The following is a 19,851-nucleotide window of genomic DNA, read 5'->3' as shown; positions in this document are numbered from 1 at the left end:
GTAAAGCTAACCGTTAGCTCAAAGCTGCGAGCATAATCCTCATGTTATGTTTGGGTAATTTTTGACCTGTTTATGAGTTTAAAACTTTAGAAAACTAATCATAATCATGCATATAGTCAACATGCTTTTAATTCTCCACAACAATGAATAAATGAATAGGTTAAAAAATATTACATTGTTAGGATAATTGTTTGTATTTATGCAATGTCAGGGTGTTTTGGGCATTGCTAGGTTGTTGCTAGATGGTTGCTAGGGCATTAATAAATGGTTGCAAGTTGCTAACTGGCCCAAGTCAAAAGAGATCATCCCAAAGTCTCAACATCCTGATCCCTAGATATGTGTGGGGACTTTTTCCGTGTCTCCAAATAGACTCTACCAGGTCAAAAAAACAAAAAGGTTGTTTGGAATTTTCTGCAAAACAGAAGCAGACATACACCACAAAGATATTTGTGAAAGATCGCATAATCTTGAAAGCATCATCGTCTTTTAAAGCACCATATCTATGTACAAACATCTAATAAACATCTTAAAACGAGTGGATTAACAAACATTCAAAATCATACAAGCTTGTGCAAAGCTAAGGAAGTGTAACAATTGTCATTGTATATTCATCCACCAAAAGAAGCCATGCTGATATTAACATGTTCAGGCATTTCAGTGCCTCCCACAGACTCCCTCTCCTGTGTCTGTAATCTGAATACACATGCACAAATGGCTCATAATTGATTTTTCCTTCATATATTTTGCCTACACACAGTATATAAAGCTTCAGGCCAAGTCAAGTAGTGGACACAGCTGTTCACACTGAAATACTACAGGAATTTTTTTTTGCATAAACAAAGTCTCTCCACTCCATCCACTCATCACCGAAATGCTTTCTTGAAGAAGCAAACCAAGGTTATAATCATTAACGGAAATGATACTAAGATGAAAACTAGCTTTAAAAACTTATTTTCGTTAACTATATAAAAAAATAAACCAAAACTATAAATAATCACTACAATACGAATGAAACCTAAATAGAATCATGGAGATAATTACTTTAGTTTTTGTATTTACAATAATTGTTGGAATATCTAATTTAAATAATCTCTCAATCCTGATTCCTCTGTATTTTCCACAAAAAGAACTGCCGAGCGGCTTTCTGATTGACATTTTAAAACAACCAACCACAGTTCACCTGCATATGTGATGTTTAGCGGCAAATAAATCTAGGTAGGGGATCTGGACGACACCAAATTAAACCAGCATGTGAGAAAGCGCTGACAACAAATAATGGCGCTGCCATCTTGGAAGAAATTACAGTATGAAAGAAATTAGAGGCTCATTTAGCTGACCTCAAACAAAACTTCTGAATATATTTCATTTCATTAACTTTGGAAACTTTGGCATATTAGCTGCTACTCCAGTGCAGGTAGTCTGACACAAGAGCCATCTGATTCCAGTCCATGCTGCTGATAAATGCTTAGGAGATGTCAGAGTAGTTCCTGCTAAATGTGCTGGCAATGGAACATTTACAGCACATTTCATTCATATCAGTAAAAAAAAAAAAAAAAACGTTATTTTTTTTATTTTTTTTATCCCCTTTTCTCCCCTACTTGGAATGCCCAATTCCCACTACTTAGTAGGTCCTCGTGGTGGCGCGGTCACTCACCTCAATCTGGGTGGTGGAGGACAAGTCTCAGTTGCCTCCGCTTCCGAGACAGTCAATCCGCGCGTCTTATCACGTGTCTCGTTGTGCATGACACCGCAGAGACTCACAGCATGTGGAGGCTCATGCTACTCTCTGCAATCCACGCACAACTTACCACATGCCCCAGTGAGAGCGAGAACCACTAATAGCAACCACGAGTAGGTTACCCCATGTGACTCTACCCTCCCTAGCAACAGGGCCAATTTGGTTGCTTAGGAGACCTGGCTGGAGTCACTCAGCACACCCTGGATTCGAACTCACGACTCCAGGGGTCGTAGTCAGCGTCAATACTCACTGAGCTACCAAGGCTCCAACAAATGCAACTTTTAACTGAAATTGTAATGTTATTTATTTGAGCATGAGTAGTTTCTAATCACATGTCATCACAGGCAGATAATATTGATAATACTTCACAATTAGATGTATTTTTTTAGATTAGATTTATGCTAACATAATTTAATACATTAGATATCTTGAATTAACAAAGAACAATCCTTTTATAGCATTTTAAAAACTTGGTCAATGTTAACTCTAATTTACAATTGTTCATTTGTGGTAGTTCTTCAGGATGCAGACGCATTTGTTCAGCAAAACTTCCCTGAAATTCATCCAATGGGATTTAAGCGGCGCACGCTGGGATTTGCATATAGACCCATATTTATTATTAGAATAGACCTATATTATTCATAGAAAATGTCAAGATCGTTTGTAATTTGCAATTTCAATCATAAATAATTTAAAGGATGCTTATTTCACTGTTATTACATTTCACTTTGTCTCCTGTTTCTTCTTAAAAATTGAGAAAATTATTCTAAAGCTCAAGTTCAAATTCATTTTATTGCCATTTGTTTACAAAGTCTAAACGGCTATTACAGAATGGCTAAAATCGTTTACAGCAACTTTAAGGTTTCAGTTTGACATAAAAGGTTCTCATCATGTGCACACGCCTGCACATACACAGCTGCTCCAGCCAGCTCATAAAATCAGTGTATCACTGATCTCTAACAAGCCTCTCACTCCTCTCAATCCACTGTGCCTGGTCAGCAAGCACAAGGAGTTATCCTGCAGCCAGTGTGACTGTTCCAGCAGCAGCTGTGCTGTGTGGGTGATTTATAGCGGTGTGATTCAGAGTGATTACACTGACAGAGCAGCAGCAAACACAACAAACCGTTCTCTTCCAGAGATCTACACCTTCAGGGCTGAATAATCACACAGTCCATCACTTGCTAGACCCTTCTTATCCTGCTGCCTCTCTTGTCTCTCCCTCAGCCTGTGGTATCGCCCCATTCATTACAGCTTGTGTAACTACATCAAGAGACCACCAGGGCGCTTGATGCCCCAGAAGGCCTATCTGACCTATTGCTTTCACTCACACACTGACTGGAGACAAGCGTGAATTATCTTTCTTGATTAATACTTACACCTTATATGTTAAGATGCACGCACTTTCTGCGCTGGTTTTGCGCCCGATTTACTAAAGCAATTATGCAAAACATGAAACGTGCGAACACACCCACAAAATTACAAGAATTACTGCTGCAATGATCAATAGAATGTTTATTGTGTTTACCTTTAAAGGAATGATAATGACTTAATTTAAAAACTCAAGATGTAGCACTGTTTCGGTATTGATTACATCTGCTTAAATTAGAGTGAAGGTGAATATGACACAAATTTTTGCGCCGAAACAACATGCAAAAAAGTCGCGCAGTATTTATAGCAACATATTTTTATTTACATCATAAAGAAATAAATTTGTGTTCTATAAAAGGTAAATCTAGCTAAATAATTTATTTGGTTTTTAAATAGCAATTATTAAGTATTATTAAATTATAGGAAATTATACAGCTATAATAAAACTCCATAATCGCCATAAATGTATAAACACTTTTGGTGGAAAAAGATGGCATACAGTGATCATTCTCACAATTTAAACAAAACCTCATCTATGTTGGCCAGCTAGAAAATGCAACCTTGATGACAAACTGTAGCATTCACAATAGTAATAAAAACAATTTTCCAAACATCACAGAAATAATAATAATAATCATTTTACGCTTGCAATACAAACAAACAGTTGTATATGATCAACCAAGGTAAGATGTAGTCGCAACATGCTGACTCTAAAGGCAAGTGATAGTTTTGTCAACTATCCCAAAACTCCCTCACACTTGCCCTGGACCACCTGTCCATCCTTACTATTAAGTTCTGTTTACACACAAGATAATCAAACTCTTTCAACAGTTTTGGTTGTTTAATTGTTAGCTTAATGTCTTCTGAGACACCCATGTTCTTCCCAGATGTTTGAAAATTTTGATTAGCATTTTATTGCATGTTTATATATTCTTCCTTATAAAGTTTATGTTTTATTACCAGCTGTTAGGAAAAATTATATCACTATTCTCATATGACTAAATAAACAGAAAAATTTGAAAATTCCATCAATATGTAAATTATTGTGAGGCTTTAAATTAACTGTTATACACAAGGTACTAAATTATTCATGAATATATCGGCATGCTGAATCCTGTCACGTTTAATTTATTCAGTCTAGCGCGTGCTTAATTACAGAATCCGTATATACAGCACCTCATGTGGTTAGAAACTTCTAGTCCATCCATCTTTTTCTGCTCTTAATTTCATCCAGGTGTCTGATTGGACTGATGAGAAATATTGATGACTGATGTTTAATTACTTAATAATTGAGTGGAGTTCAGTCAGCTGTGGAGCAACAGCCAGGGATGCTCTCATCTGCTCAAGGCAAACATCTCAGCCTCATCCAGCCAGATGGAGCTACAGTTAACACTCCAGGTGTTGGAGGTGAGGTGCATGCAAGAATTGTTGCCTTAACATTTCTGAAATCACACTTTTTCCATTACTGCCAGGTTTATCAGTAAGTTCAAATAAGTGTTAAAATTCAGCTTTTTGAGTGACAGTTTGTGATTATAAAGACCATACCTGGGGTGCAAAAATTAAATCCAGTGAATGCTTACATCCAGAACCATGATATGCAATATATAATATAAGCAATTTACTATAGGCATAATATTAAAATAACCCAGGTTACCATGTTAGCCTAAAACTAACATTTACTAAGAAAACTAAGATCCACAAAGTTTCAATGGAGTCCATATGTTAAATACTAAAGCATCTCTTATTTCTTACCAAACATTTATTATAAAGTTATAGCTATTTATAACAATGTTATTACACTACTACATAATAAGCTACAGAGATATTAAAATTGCGTATAGCTGTGATTTCAACCTACGGTTCAATTTGTAGCTAGACCTACACTTAAATCCTGTTTTTTCTGAAATAAATCCATTTCTAGAGGCATGTTGGCAACAACACAACTGACAGGCGCCAGGAGATGAGCCATGTGTGCACAGAAAACCATGAAAAGCCATGTGTACTCAGTAGTGGGGTGATGTTAAGCCAAATATTGTCCTTTATTTATACTTTGTCCTCCGTTGTACTTTACAGTGCATACACCTGATCATATGTTGGCCATATGGCTATATAGCCACATTAACACTGTATGAAATTAATAATCTCATAAAACATCTCCTCCACAGCCAGTACACAGGGTGAAGATAAACTAGGTGCATCACATTTGGGTTAATGTGTTCTATTCAATATTCACAATCTATGAGTCCAACCAAATATATTGTATAATCTCAGAGGACTGAATGACCAATACAAATCTGAAAGCAAACATATGGACACTATTGTTTGTCAGTTTGTTTAAGTCTGCACTGCTTCTAAAAAGGCTGGACACTTGCATGATGGATGAACATTAATGACAGACTTTTTTCTTTTCAAATGAAGACTGATACCAGCTGTTGCATCAGAATCTGTTTAACATGCAGTCAAACAAATGAGCTTTCAACTTATTTTTAGCTAAACGCACTAAATATAAACTGCACTGTTACTGGAGAGCAACTGTTTAATTTCCCCAATCAGTGGAAATTTGGAGAAAGCATTAATCACAACAATTATAATCATTACATTTTTGCATGGGGTCCACGTGGCCTCAGAAGATGCTGTAAGGGATTACATTGGCATTTCTAAGGCTGACAATGACTATTTTTGATGTTACATTTTTATAATCTGTAAAAAAAAAAGTACCTTGCAAAAATTGTGTGGAGTGAGGCTGCACTATGTAAGATTTTTTTGGTTACAGTAAACAAAAGTTTATTATTGAGTGAGTACATAAAAAATCCATGTTCATAACCATGTCCTTGTCTTACCCCGATTCACTACAGTAAGCCTACAATTTTTATTTTGAAGGAATTTGAGTCGTCGGGTCAGATTTGGCGCAAAATCTCAGGCATATGCCATTCGTCCATGCGTGTTTACGTAATTTCCGTAGTGGGAAGCCAGTGCGATAGCGGTGCAGTCAGTCCAGTCATTGTTTCAGGAGTCAGGACAGCAGAGGGGTAATATCACTCTCCTAAACCTGCTATACTGCTTGGATATATTTTCTGGTACGGTTTTTGAAGCTTACAGTATATTGTTTGTCATGCAATCGAACATTACTCATGTGTACCGATTGCAATGTGTTTATACGTTTTTTGTTTGTTTTTTTTTTTTCCAAAACATATTACTGTTACATGTTTACTAATATTCATGACTTCTGAGTATTTTATAACATTGCTGCAGTTTCAAGATTCCTGATTCTAAATGTTTGTGCCACAGTTTTCTTAGGCTATTTTTTCTTATTCTTTTTTTTTTTTTTTTTTACCTCAATCACAGAAATGCACATGTTGTTGTCACTTGTAGCAGAAAAATGAAAAATGCAATCAAGTGTAAGCCAATAAAGTATTTTTGGAGCAATAAATCCATGTACGGACACTTGCCATTTTATCCTATTAGCAGATGTTTAAACAGATCTAAAAAGCCACTATAGGTACAAGGTGGTTCCCTATGAATTTATGCTCATCACAAGTTGTATATAATGTACCGATTTCATAGCACAGTAAAGTTTATTAATTTGTTTAGTGTGTAACCATCTCACTGTTGTAACTTTCCTTCCAAATAATGATTAAAAATGTATTATTGTAACTGTAATATTACATATTTCTGCATATTATTTTAATGTTCAATAAAGTATTTCATCATTATTGAATCTTAATTTTACGATTTTATATTACAGTCTTTCATTGTTTGCAGTGCATAGACCTACTATTGTAGTATGATGGTTCACTTGCATGATCAACTGAGGCTGTAGATTGTAATATACAAATAGAGTGTCTTCAATTGGATTCATATCAGCCATTTCACGAGTTTCACCTCTTAATATGATATGTATAATACAATAAAAACATTCATGTGTATTGTGTAGTGAATAACATTCTTTGATAATCATATTAAAATATAATTAAGAGTCTTGTTTATCTTCTTCAAAGTAAGTAATATATTGTTGATACAATTTTAAGCAAATAACATAATATCAACATGAAATTAGCTCGTCATAACTCCACTCTGCAGGTCATCTCCGAGTCCTCAAACTGTGAGATTCATCCGACAGAAGAGCAGTGCCTAATCACAACTGACGCAAAGTGTTCATCCACAAGTAACTAATAAATGTAGATTCACTTAATATTTTTAGGTTCACACTTAAACTAACTTATTTAATGTAGAAAGTACTTAATCTTTTCTGATTAACTTCACAAAATAAAAAAATAAAAAAAATCAGTGTTTATTTACATTTGATGTCCCTTCATAAGGACAGTCATTTTATAGTAATGTTTTTAATTTATTTTATTTTATTATTATTAATGAATCTTGACATCCTATACTAATTAAAAGCTTTTAAACCCAAGATTCAATATCGGAATTGACACTTTTAGCTAAACTTGGTGAAGCAATAGTGCTATTTAAAATGTAGGTATGCAAGTTATGGGCTTTTGCTCTGATTCCTTGTTCTCAGCTCATTCTTAATTTATGTGTGAATCTCACAAAGCCTGTGTGTATAAATACTTTTAAATAATATTATATATAATATTGTTTTTTACACTGCTGTAAATCTCATAAATATAAATGTCACAATTATAATGTCATTTCCTTTTTATTTTCTTTGATTTTTATTTTTCATTCCACTTGTTTTTCATCAAGAATTATTCAGTCCCAATGCCCACAATAGTAATTTCTGTGCCATATTGTGTTTGTTTACCAACCACACAATACAACAACAGAGTGGTGTAATCAAGTACTAATCCAACAAACTGGTTTGTCAAAAATGTAGATATAGACCTGCTGCCGCAGTGCCTGACTCAGTCAAACTCATATTATTCCTCAGGTGTAATTGCATGTCTTCTGAAGTGTAAACGACTCTTGACATGTGAGTGCAGCTAGCTGGGGGCTAATTGAGTGACGATACACTCTCATCTCTCCAGCTATCAGAAATCCCAGTACAATAGTTAAAGGGGGAAGAGGCAGAAAAAAGGAAATGTAAATAAAAGTGATTAACAGAGGAGGGGAGGTAAACGGAGACATCGAAGACCAAGGACACTAATTCCAGTGGGACAATATGAAAAACTCAAACTGTATGCTCAAGATAACCACATGCTTTTGTTAATTTCCATGGTCAACTGGCAATAACTTCCTTCCACTGAACAAATGAGCCTCTTCAGTTCTATACACACTGCAGAGAGGCTTAGTATCAAGCAATCAGCTACAAAATGTGAAAAATTGCCATCATGTTTTGAATGAGAGAACAGACTCAAACTGCAATGCATGTGGGAAGATATCCATGACAGCAGTGAGATTAAGTTGAAGATGGTGTGTCACACTGATATGTTGTTCTAAATACTCACAATCTAAATCTCTGTCAGGTAGAGAGAAGTAACTGTGACAACATTCTCCATTCAAGAGATCCTGACCTCGAGCACTGATGGGATGTTTAAATTGAAAGTTTAAAAGATAAAATGGCACTGGCTTCTCTGGAAGGACCACACTTTCATTGTGGTTAAAACAGGCTGTATATCCCTAAAATCCAGAGCCGAATTTACTACAAAGTGGCTCCACTGCATTTTATTTACTAGCTGCCCACAATCCAATTTAACCAGCTGAGAATTTCACTCATTACTGAAATTCATTATTTCATCATTTTCAGCATAAACAAACCTCCTTTTTATATGAACACTAGTGTTCTTTACTCAGCTCCAAAGAACCCTTTATGCAAAAAAGGTTCTATTTACAAAAATTTACAAAAAAAAAAGAACACTTTTTGCACCCTTTTTCCATATGAACCTCCTTTTTGCAAATTCACATATCAATTAAGCATTATTCTGGTAAAAAACAAAAACAAAAAAACAAAAACTACTTTAAAAACTATACAAAAACTACATTTTACGATTCCATGTTGGGAACCCTTAATAGGTTTTATATAGAACCTTTTCAGCTGGCTCAAAGAACCCTTTAGGGTTGATGGAACCTTTAAAAAGCATTCTATTTAGAACCTTTTAGGGGTTCCAAATATGAAGCAAGTGATAGAACCCTTTTCTATATGGAACCTTTTCTTCCAAAAGTGTATTTACCTGTTACAGTTAGCCTTGCACTATTGACCCTTTTCACACTTCCGCATTTGCGAAGCAGATATTGTCATAGTTGGGTAAACGAAACTTTGGCCACTGCCAAGGTGTATGAATTTTCACAGTCCTTAAAAGTTTTGGAAACATTGACCGCATTGTCCAAGTGAATTCATCAATGGTTAAATCTAAACTCAACAAAAGTTGCAAATTGTGTTTCAAGGGTAATCTGCACAATATTCCGGTAAGTCAATAAAAATTAATAACTGTTGAGAGATTGTGCATTAAATCAGTAGGCACAGATTTATTTATTAAAGGAACAATCTACAAATATGTTGCCATAAATTGCAAAAATTCAAAAAAGAGGGTACAGTTAACAAATTTGTGAGTTGCACTTGGTGAAACTAATACCTGATGGGGGGCGACACAGGATGTGAAAGAGTGGAGAGACCCATGTCCTGCTCCAACCCTGTCTAAACACATTCTCGTGTTGGTTGTGATGTGTCAATTCAATTGATGATTCAATTGAAACCGTGAAGGTACAGCTCAGATTTCAAAGCGTTTCACAATTCCACCTGTGAGTGACTGCTGTATGTCCTCATCTTGAAAATACTGTCCGCAGACGAAAGTGCTTCCTCGTTGAATAACAAAGTTATCACCTTCGTGCTTAATTGCCTGAACCCACCAAGCTTTTGAACATTGTTCAGCATCTTTTGGAAATTCATGGAAAGACACATCCAGATGTTTTCTTTTAGAATTTGTGCAAATAGAAATAAACAGTAGTGACACCGGTTATTACTGTTATTCCCGATCGCCGCCATAGTTTACCCAACTATGACAACTTCCGCCTCGCAAAAACGGAAGTGTGAAAAGGGTCCATTACCACTCACGGAAAGCAGGTTTTCAATGGAATTTTATTAAAAAGATGTTTGTGTATACTTTTAGTTGATCATGGCAGCAGTAATTCATCAAATTGTGATAAAAAGATTGAGAACCACATCAAAACAAGCCTGATCTCATTTTTGTGAAATATTACATGGTGGTTCTTTACACTTATAGTGGCAGTTCCAAGGTGAAATGCCCAATTTGTGATGCTAAAAGTAAGTTACATTTTTCCCAAACAGATGGTGTTTGTAAGATTAATGCTTAATTAAACCTACCTCCATACCCTAAACCTTGAACCTAAACCTAACTGATAGTGCCATAAAAGCAAATGTGAGATAAAAAAACAAAAAGATAGCTAATTCAGGTTGAATCACAGTGGTGGAGTGATGCTGTACAGTCTCATTAAACAGTGGCTATTTGGGTTAGTCTGAAAGTTTAAAAGATTAAACAGGGCTCCAGACTAAAAAAATCATGCCACGTTCCAAATCACATTTTTTCCCCATTCTGCATGATTTTATGCACTGCACTGCTGCCACAAGATTGGCTGATTAGATAATCGCATGGATGATTGTTGGTGCCATGCAGGCTGGTTTGAGTATTTCTGTAACTGCTGATCTCATGGGATTTTCACACACAACAGTCTCTAGAATTTACTCAGAATGGTGCCTGAGTAAATGTTGTGGCTGATCGGTGTGTGTGTGTGGTATATATATATATATATATATATATATATAAATCGTTTTGAAATAATGCCTTAGTCTTTCTTTACTGTTACCGGATGGCCTCAGACACAGAGACAACAAGAGTGCAAATTGAATGAAATCTCAGATGCAGTTTATTGTGCTACTCCAATCCCAATCAATAATTACCAGAAGGAAAAAAAAGTGGTACACAATACAAGACTTTTAATTATCAAGAAGCCCCAAATACACATCAGAAACAGAATGGGTGAAAAGCATCTTGAGAAATACTGGTGGTGCGTGCTCTAAATATGTATTCAATAACTCACAAGATATCTGATGAAACTGCATATGAATGCACACAACCCGACTGTCGCCAGTGGCAACTAGATTTTAAATTATTGTTGCAGTCAGTTATTTTTGGTCGCATTTGCCACCATTTTAGTCGCAGTCTGGGGCCCTGTGAAATAACATTGACTTCTCCACATTCCAGTTTAAAACACAGACTGTATATGCTTTATAGTACAGAGACTAAGGGTCCTATTTTAATAAGCCATAAGTCATAAGCGCAAAGTCAATGGGCATGGCCATGAAGTTTTGGTATTTTCATGAAATCAAGTGCATTTGAAAAAACTGCGTGTGCAAGGTGCTTATTGTCACAGTCTGTCTCCCTCATTTTCTTCAAGGACTCTTATTTTGAAGTTTTCCCCTGCACTACATCTCCCAGTATCCACTGCCCTCATCACTTCCATGATGAGGGCAGTGGATACTGGCAACTAAAAATGTTTTTTTTTTTGGGGGGGGGCTCATCCTCTCCAGGTTCCGGTGGATGATTCCCTGCCACAGTCAGCGTTAGCGACCACGGAAGGTGCATTTCCCCCTTATGCTGTAAATTATGGTGGGAACCCCGGGCCACAACCTGTTCCCATGCCTGCCATGGTTAACAAGCCAGTGCCCATGCCTGCCGAGTCGGATGGTCCGGACCAGCCATCGCGACGCATTGGAAAGTGCAAGCCACGCATCCAAGTTCCACGCGAGGGGGACCAAAGGGACAACCTCGTCGGACGTACCGGCAGGTGGGGCCTCGCAGTGGGGCGGAGCTCGAGGTGCCACACCATGTCGTGGCCGTGCTGAGTCTAGGGACATCAAAGCACTTACCTGGCTCCTTGTGACCACCCCAGAACAGCCTGGGATGGGGGAAGAAGAGGCCTGTCCTCGTAACCCATGGAGACTGTCATATCGGGGGTGGATGTGTGCCACAGCTGGGCACGCAGGGGCGGGGTGAACGCCGCTGGAGCGCCAATCCTCCATGGGAAAAAATCTGGAGCGGAATTGGCTTGGTGGACCTGCAGGAGAGCCATGGCGTGCACGGCAGAGGCGGCTTGTCCAGCAGCACTGTAGGCTTTGGCTGTCAGGGACGACATGAACCTACAGGGCTTGGACGGGAGCTTTGGGCGTCCACGCCAGGTGGCGGTGCTCTGCGGGCATAGGTGCACCGCAAGCGCCTTATCCACCGGGGGAATCACCGTATAGCCCCTGGCCGCCCCGCCATCAAGGGTAGTGAGGGAAGGGGAACTCAGAAATCGGGACCGGGCAGTAAAAGGTGCCTCCCACGATTTTGTCAGCTCCTTGTGCACTTCCTGGAAGAAAGGCACTGGAGCGGAGCATGGCTGCTTTGAGCGGCGCCACGAGCCCAGGAACCAATCATCGAGCCACAAGGGTTCAGGGGAGAGCGGAGGGTTCCACTCTAGCCCGACGCTCATGGCCGCCCGAGAAAGCATGTCCGTCATCTCTGCATCAGGCTGTGACTCGGCAATCGTCCCCGAAGGGGGGAGCCCAGCTGAGGCTTCTGCATCCAACTGGACAAGCCCGCTCTCCGATGCTGCGCTCGAGAGCTCATCAGCTTCACGGGCACCGAACAAGAGGTCGAACTCACCGTGAGACGAGCCGGCGGACTCATCCGGAAGCCCGATTGGGGCAGACGGACGTGCTGGGGAATGGGAGGTCCGCGGGGGGATACCCGGCAGAGGCAGTCCCATTGGGTTTTTCAAATCGCCCCCAGTGCTAGCCGCGCTAGTCTCAAACCTTGCTTATGAAAGCAAGCCGCAACCGCAACGTTGCTATGGTCATGTTCTCGCAGTGAGAACATGAACCATCCACGAATGCTGCCTCCGTGTGGGTTGCGCCCAGACATGAAAGACAGCGATCGTGACCACCTGAAGTTGAGAGGTAACAACCGCAACCAGGAATAACACACAAACGGAAAGACATCTTTAAAAAGACGCGTCTTTAAAAAGATGTTCCATGCATTTTCATTGGCCTTTTATCAAAAAAGCAGAGGTGTTTGGGGCTCCCAAGAGTGACCCCTAGTGTCACTACATCAACACAATGTCGAGTGAGTGACAGTTGGGAACCAAAATTGAACTCCATGCGAAATCCGCGAGAGGAAATTCTTTGCCACTGGAAGTCATCGTGTGAAATTCACGATTGCTCAGATTCCCATTGAGATGACTGAATTTCACCATGCAAAAGTATGTGTGACCGCACCTTAAAGAATTAGAAGATTAGAAATATGGACTTACATTATTTTGTGCTTTAACTGTGTTCTTGTTAAATGTGGCATGCTCCTTTTATTCGCATGGAAAATGTGGTTCAAGATTTAGAACTATAATCTCTATAATCTCTAAATGATAGAGAATGTCAGTATTATTAATCAATTTCATCTACTTACACACAAATCATAGTTAGTCTTAACTGTGATTGTATCGGCAAGCACTTCTACAGTTCGATTTTGAAAAATTAAATACATTTACTGAAACACGAAAAAATTAAACCAAAATTATTTCTAAATTCAAATTACACTTAAAAATTTTTTTTAAAAAAAATGAAAATAACAAAGTGGTCAACAAAATCATACCAAATCCAAACATTTTACACTCTCCAACTTCTTCCACCAACCCCCTTTTGCAGTGACATTGTAATGTTTAATGTGTGTGTTCATGTATATCATGTCTTTTATTTTGAAAGTTTATTTCCTGTTTCATATCATGTGTCCCTAGTCATGTGATTCCTGTTTCCCTCCATGTTCATGTGTCTTGTTTTCATTGGTTTATTGGTTTCTGTTCTGTTTGTTCTTTGGTTATCTTTGTCATGTGTTCTCCCTTGCCCATGTATTTAAGCCCTCATGTTTTCCATTGTCCTTTGTTAGGTATTGTGTGTTTGGTAATGTGTCATGCTAAGTCTAAGTCAAGTCAAGTCAAGTTTATGTTCATGTTAGTTGTTCATGTTTATGTTTTGTTTAGTTCACGTTTAGAGTTAGGGTTTTGGATATCACTTATGTAAATAAATTGCACTTGGGTTCTTCATTCCATCGTCTCTTCATTTACCTCATCGCTCAACATTGTTACAGACATAAAAATCACTCTGCGACCACCGGTGAAAAATTCCAATACAAATCATATCATAAATACAATTTTAAATATAAACATAATAATAATAATAATAATAAAAATAATAATAATAATAATAACTGAAATAAACCATGACCTATAGCTAGTTTAACACAAATCTCATAAATGTTTGTTTCATAAAATGGCTATAACAGTGACTGTCATGGACATAATTTGATGTTCCACTATATTTTCAGAGTTTGCATATTAACTTTATTACTACCTGTTGGTGAATTTTCCAAACTGCAAATGTAGGAACTGAATTTAGACTTTCGCTGAAAACAGAAGTGGTAATAAAACGTCTAAGCGCAATGACCTATTTTTAAGGAAATTAACTATTTAGCTTTGCGCCACTTAATTACCATATAATACACTCATAGTTTGCACGCATACACCCACAGAAAGCACAAACACCCCCACCCACGCCTACTTGTGCTTTGCGCTGGCATGAAAATTGCGCTTAGAATTAGCGCTCACACGAAAATTGGATAAGACGTAGCACATGGGCTCAGCGCCGAGCTTTGCTCAAGAAAATAAAGCCCTTAGTCTTACTTCTTTTTCATTTGCAAAAATACAAATGATTCTTACACAGTTCAGCACTGAATTCAGAACTGGATGGATTTTTGAGGGTTAATACTGATAAATATGATGATTGTTCTGTCAATTGTGCCTCCTACGACAATCCCATGTGATAATCATTGCATTAACTTCCTCCTTCGTTTTCTTATGTCTCACAGGAATAAACAGCCATCACTGGAGTTATCACCAGAGTCATTAGAAAAAGACTGCACTGGTGTTCTTCAGTGGTGGAGAAAAAAGATAAATGGAATTCTTCATAGCTTCCATGCATAAGATGAGAAGTTCACCTTCGCCAGGAGACAGGTACACTCCAGAGTCTGTAAAATGAAGAAAAAAAACCCACTGTGTCCTCTGCCTCTTGGGGAAAGAAAGAAGGAAAGCTATGTCATGGAGAGAACAAAAACTATATAGAGGTCTATATTTAGGACAATATAGAGCTCATAAGTTTAGAACAGTAAGAGCTTCCAGACCTTTTATACCAAATGCTGTGTTAGCTGTCAATGCATTTTTGAGGCATGGGAGGGCAAGTGAGTGAGTAGCATACGAATTATGTATTTTTGTGTATTTGTAATTTTATGCTTACAGTTTTTTGTTTTTTACATTTGACCACAGGTTAGCACTATGTGCCGGTATTATATGTATTATATTCATATTTATTCTGTATATTCTATGTATGTTGTGTATGTGGATAAGTGTTTCTTTTTCATCACATGCTACAACAAAAATTGCCCTTTGAAGGGACAATAAAGATTTACTATTATTACCACTATGAACAGACTCAGAATGAAGAACACTGCAAGTCTTAATATAGAAATACATTTCGAGACTATTAGCTGCCAAATGTAAAATGCAAAGTGGTTCATCTGTTACAGCATGTGCTGAAATTATAAGTTTTTATTTAATAAAAATGTTTTCTCCTTTAATATTATAGTGAGAGTAGAGAGTAGGGTTGTGCCGATAGACGATGATCTCAGAGATCGACAATGGTCAGAGTGATCGTCAATAGCTGATGCCTTTGACCATGTCAAAACGATATTTGGCTCGTTTTCCCTTTAATGTATTACATTATTATTATTATTATTATTATTATTATTAGGCTATTATTATTATCAGATTAATATTACAAATAAGTGATACAATGACACACACTTGAAGAAATACACTTTATTATATTATTAAGAACAGATGAGAGAAAAGCCATCTATACGCATGTATGACACGCTGCTTGTATGGAGTGCAGTCTCGTGTAACACGTGCATGTAAAAGGTTTTCACTCTTTCTTTGTTTCTGTCTTCTGATTTTTTTTGTTTTGTTTTTTTTGTTGTTTTTTTTTTTTTGCAAGAACAGTATCATCTATAAGTGCTGCAAATGACCTCAGACATCTCAGCTCAGGAGGTGCTTTGATTTCAGTTCACTTTATTTCCACAGAGCAGTTCATTATGACCACAACTCTGTAGCCTATACATCTGTGATTAAAACATAAAATAATAAAAATACACTTTCACCTCGAACCATGATTTATATTTCAGTGATTATTATCATCATTATAATTATTTTTTTTACATTTATAATTGTTTTTATGTTTTCATTTGTGTAAGTAATTTTCCACCTGCATGATTAGACGGATACTTGCCTGACAGTAAATGGAAAGGTGATTATTTATATATATATAATTTTTTTGATCATTTCGTTATTTTAATTGCTTTTTCGTTTCGTTTGGAGTGCAATTTGAATTCAGAAATGTATTTGATTTAAGTTTTTTGTTTTTTAAATAAATTAAGTAAATTTTCAATGCAAAATCACTAAAGCAAGAATATTCACCGATCCCTCAGCCCAGGGGCTTGCCGATGTAATTGGACATTGCCATAGTATACGATATATACTGTGAAGGAGGGAACAAAACAAATTTATTCACACACATGATGTATTTTCCCGGACAACTAAATACCCGACTGGTTGAGAATGCACAGATGTAGTAGGTTAGTTTCCAAAGAGATGTTGCCCTTCACAACTGTTGTAAAGCCATCTTTCAAAAAGTTGAACACACATTTTAATTGTACTTAATTTTTTTCCAGTTTCATTTGAATTTTTAGTTAAAATAAATAAATTAAGTTCAAAGTTTGAAATCAAGGTGTCTTGCTTAATTGTGTAGGCTTAACCCTAACCCTGCTTAATGAAAATTACCCCATAGTACCACTTAGTCCACCCAGTGGTAATACCGGTGTGCTCGTTCGTTGGTTTGAACGTGAACCCCCGCACTGTGATCAGATCGGGTATTGGCAATCACACAAGCTGACAATAGGATGATCTGACTATGGAGAAGATCACCCAACCCTAGTAGATAGATGACAGAAAATAAAACCATTTGAAAGATTGAGATTGGGCTCTGACGCAGGCTGGCCACACTTTCGATGATACTCATTAAGCATTTGCGGTGGACTCCTTACATGTCACATTACATTTTTGATATACCTGCGGGGATCTGAGGCCTGCAAAGCCACAAGAAGGGATTTTTTTAAGAGACATGTTTTCATGTCCTTTACATGCATTAGCATGAGTGTGAAATTTTATTTAAACAAGACTACACCAGGTCTACCTGCCTCAAATCACATAAGGATAGTTTCTGATCGGATAAGATACCCAAAAAGGTTTTTGTAGCCTGGAGGTACAACATTTGAGGGGTGAGGAGTAATGAGTGAGTGGGTCAAATTTGTAACTTTGTAGAAAAACTCACAATCTTTATCTTACATGGCAGAATTATGTAAGTTTACTGACTTGCCTTGAGGCTTATTTTCTACATGCTATTTTCATGTGAGATAAAAGATGTAAAATGTAAAATTAAAGCACTATTTTGAAGAAAAACATGAAAATGTATTATTTTGGCCCTAATGTAGGAAAATAGCTATATCGTCCTGGTTACTTTCGTAATCTCCGTTCCCTGATGGAGGGAACGAGACGTTGTGTTGCGGTAGTGACACTAGGGGTCACTCTTGGGAGCCCCAAACACCTCTGCTTTTTTGAAAAAAGGCCAATGAGAATTGGCGAGTGGAATTTGAATGCCACTCCCCCGTACATACGGGTATAAAAGGAGCTGGAATGCAACCACTCATTCAGGTTTTGTGCTGAGGAGCCGAGACCAGGTCACGGCCATTTCAGCAGGTAGTTCAGCGTTGTGGCAAGAGGGACACAAAGTCTCGTTCCCTCCATCAGGGAACGGAGGTTATGAAAGTAACCAGGACATTCCCTATCTGTCACTCGCTGGACGTTGTGTCGATGTAGTGACACTAGGGGTCCCTATACAAAATGCCACAACTATCTGAACTGTGTTTCGTGAACTGGCGGTGTGTGATGGGCAGACCACTGTGTGACTCGTAACCAGCACACCAGGCCGTCACGTAACCTTCCCCAACGCTCTTATGAGCGTTGAACGGTCCATCAGGAACAAGTCGACTGCCCAACTATAGGGACAGGCTAGCCCAGCCGAGGCCTATTTCCCACTCTTTTCTCCCCAAAAAGAGTGGAATTTGTTAACTGACTGGGAGCCATAAGTGTCTGTGTCGGGGGGTGTCCCTCCAAAGGGGAAGACACTGCGGAGACCACACCCCGCCCAAAAATGGGGGGGAGGGGGGGTATTTTGAGTGGAATACGTCACATGGTCTTACCGAGTCTTGTCAGAAGTATGTCATGTGGAGAGGTCCCATGGTAGGTCCTACCCGAAGGGGAAGGGATTTCTACAGAGCATGGCGACCGGTGGCAGAGGGGCCTCTGCCCAAGGAAGACGCAGTTTGCCAACAGGGAAACGATTTTTCGGAAAATATCACATTGGATCGCCTTCAGGGAACCAGCACATGTGGAGAACCTACCTCAGTACAGAGGCACATTAGCACACATACTGGGCCAGTCAGCGAGTTTCTCTGCAAACTCAATTGCCAGAGGGCTAAGGAGGAAAGTCATCCAGGGATCACAGTCTGTGAACACAACTGGGAGTCAAGAGCACACGTCTTCACCTCAAGGGAGGGGAAAGGCGCTATGCGCAAGCGGTACACCCGGCCAGCTGTCCCGGAACTTACCTGCTCGTGCCTGCCAATAAATGGGATGAGACCGGCTCAACCCAGAGATTGTAGAACCTTGCAAAGGTGTTGGGTGCTTCCCAGCTCGCTGCTCTTCAGATGTCTGCCAAAGAGGCGCCACTGGCCAGGGCCCAGGAGGCCGCCACACTCCTGGTAGAGTGAGCTCGTAACCCCGCAGGGGGTGGCATGTCCTGAGCCTAATATGCCATCACGATGGTGTCAATGACCCAGTGGGTGATCCTCTGTTTGGAGACAGAACTTCCTTTCTGCTGTCCACCAAAGCAGACAAAGAGCTGCTCGGAGCTTCTAAGGCTCTGCGTGCGATCCAAATAGATGTGTAAATCTCGCACCGAACACAGCAACGCCAAGGCTGGGTCTGCCTCCTCCTGGGGCAGCACTTGCAGGTTCACCACCTGATCCCAAAAAGGGGTCGTGGGAACCTTGGGCACATAGCCCGGTCGGGGTCTCAGGATCATGTGAGAGTAACCTGGACTGAACTCCAGGCATGATTCGCTGACAGAGAACGCCTGCAGTTCCCCTAACCCTTTTGATGGAAGTGAGCGCAGTCAGGAGGCCAGTCTTTAAAGAGAGTGCCTTAAGCTCATCTGACTCCATGGACTCAAAGGGAGCTCCCTGTAGACCCCGAAGGACTACAGAGAGGTCCCATGAGGGGACGAGGTGCAGTCTGGAGGGATTCAACCTCTTAGCACCTCTCAGGAACCTGATGATCAAGTCATGCTTCCCCAAGTACTTACCATCTACTGCATCATGATGAGCCGACATAGCAGCTACATACACCTTCAAGGTGGAGGGGGATAGCTGCCCCTCCAGCCTCTCCTGCAGGAAGGAAAGCACCGATCTGACTGCACATCTCTGGGGGTCTTCGCATCAGGAAGAACACCACTTAGTGAACAGATGCCACTCCAAGGCATACAGGCACCTTGTTGAGGGAGCCCTAGA

The 19,851-nt window shown here is 39.1% G+C and overlaps 1 protein-coding gene across 2 annotated transcripts in view; it reads right to left on the bottom strand.

Annotated features, from left to right (window-relative positions):
- Positions 1-19,851, bottom strand: part of LOC127447176 (histamine N-methyltransferase) — a 380,204-nt gene that overhangs the window by 199,106 nt on the left and 161,247 nt on the right. The window lies entirely within an intron of this gene.

Source organism: Myxocyprinus asiaticus, chromosome 10 (genome assembly GCF_019703515.2).
Source record: "Myxocyprinus asiaticus isolate MX2 ecotype Aquarium Trade chromosome 10, UBuf_Myxa_2, whole genome shotgun sequence".
In the NCBI taxonomy this organism is placed as follows: domain Eukaryota; kingdom Metazoa; phylum Chordata; class Actinopteri; order Cypriniformes; family Catostomidae; genus Myxocyprinus; species Myxocyprinus asiaticus.
This window is presented reverse-complemented; position numbering and strand designations above follow the sequence as displayed.